Here is a 2,066-nt window from a genome sequence, read left to right on the forward strand (position 1 = left end):
CTGTCAAAAAAAAATTGATTGAATAAATCAGACAAAACTATGAAATTTACAAAGACAAAGAAATTAATATAAAACTATCATTATAAGATTGTCTAATGATTTTGTTTATCATAAGCTATAAACCTGAATGAAAACCAGTTTATTCGAATCATCAGGAATATTATTAGTGTCCATTAATTAAATGTGTAAGGTTTGTTTTTCCCTTTTGTATGTATGTTTGTTTCCCCTGTGGCAAGTGTTGGGGGGGTGGTTTTTTTTTGGGTGTATGTGTATTTGCTTAATGTGCATAAATTGCCTGAATAACTATCATAATAATTATGACAAAATATATAGAACTTTAACATAGCATAATTTTGTCTTTGGAGAAACAGATGTTGATTTACGAAAAAAGAAGATGGTGTGGGGGAAGGAAATGAAGTAAACAAAGAGCAAAGAGAAATAAAGGAACAGAGCGAGAAGAGGCGGGGATATATATATATATAATATATATAATATATATAAAGTATAGATATAATATTATATAATATATATATATATATATAAAATATACAAAGAGAAAAGAGAGAGAGAGAGAGAAGATTTCCATTTCCATTATTATTATTATAATCGCTTATAAATTATCCGTCATTAATTACCATAGTAATAGTTCGTAATCACCATCATTGAGGTCACTGTCCTCCAGGTCCTCCAAGCATAAAATAAGAGAGATTGGGGACGTGCAGACCTTTTCCTGGTATAATACAGAGAACCCTTGAAAATCAGATCGTACACAATGGGAAGCCTTACCGTGGTAATTCATCTTCCTGGTCGCTGTATTGTACAGCACTTGCCTAGCCGCTCACCTTTGACAATGGAGATCTAATAATCAGCAGAAATATTGAATATGAAGAAGCATAGACTTACGAGCCTCGTGGACCAGAGCACTTAAGAACGAAAAGGATGGCGGTTGGTGCAAAGATCGGACGATTTGTGGGCAGACTGGTGATAACTACGGTGTGGCTTTCGCTGTGTTGGTGTGGTGCTGTCAATATACACTTCTAAACCATGCTGGTAATCAATTCAGTTTTCCCAACCCGTGGAGATATTATGACATTACTTTGTAGAATCACACCCGTTGTAGATAAGATAAATTATTGGAAATTTGAATAAATCATATTAAAATTTACGCTCCGTTTTTATTCATCGCACTCCCAATTTCACCGACCATTCTTTTTTACTTTTTCATTTTATGTTTTCCTTTTTTACGGTCCGTATTGGGACATGACAACATTATGAAGAATCAAAGCAGTTGTAGATAATTGGAATCGAATATCCTCATAACTTGCGATGTTATTCATCTTCCTCTCCTCGCTGACGATTATAAAAACTGATGCTAATGACCGTCATAGATAAAAATGATGAACGATGACAATGAATGAAATCACCTACATGATTTTATTATATAAAGAGTTCTTGTCATTCTTTTATACGTTCATCAATGTCAGTATAATCTGACAGAGTAGTCATCACTTTACCCGGCCGTTTGAAATATGGCATGATAGAAGTGATCATGACTGCAATAATCATGTGATTGTCATTGTGATTGCCATAGTCATTGTGGTTGTTATAGTCATTGTGATTGTATAGCCATTGTCATTGTGATTGTCAAGTTATAGCATTGTGAAAATTTTCAAAAATCATAGTTCATTGTTTCATTGTCATCAAATCATAGTCATTGTGACTGCCATAGTCAGTCTAGTCATTTGTGAGTAGGATAGAATGGGCCCATTCCCCGTTATGATATCGATTTTTGTCCGGGGGGGGGGGGGGGGGGGGGGGGGTGGGGGGGGGGGGGGGGGGGTGGGGGGGGATTATTGAGTTTTCTCTCATCGGGGGGGGGGGGATTGATTTCTTTTCTCGGGGAGGGTGGGGGGGGATATTGATTTCGGCGTATTGATTTTTTTTTTTCTTGGGGGGTGGGGGGTTTATTATTGATTTTTTCATTGATTTTTCTTTTTTCGGGGGGTTTATGTAATATTATTGATTTTTTTTTCATTGATTTTAGTTTTTCGGGGGGGGGGGGGGGG

The sequence above is a fragment of the Penaeus japonicus genome, unplaced genomic scaffold, assembly GCF_977035675.1.
Source record: "Penaeus japonicus unplaced genomic scaffold, GWHDUDI00000001_assembly GWHDUDI00000011, whole genome shotgun sequence".
Classification (NCBI taxonomy): domain Eukaryota; kingdom Metazoa; phylum Arthropoda; class Malacostraca; order Decapoda; family Penaeidae; genus Penaeus; species Penaeus japonicus.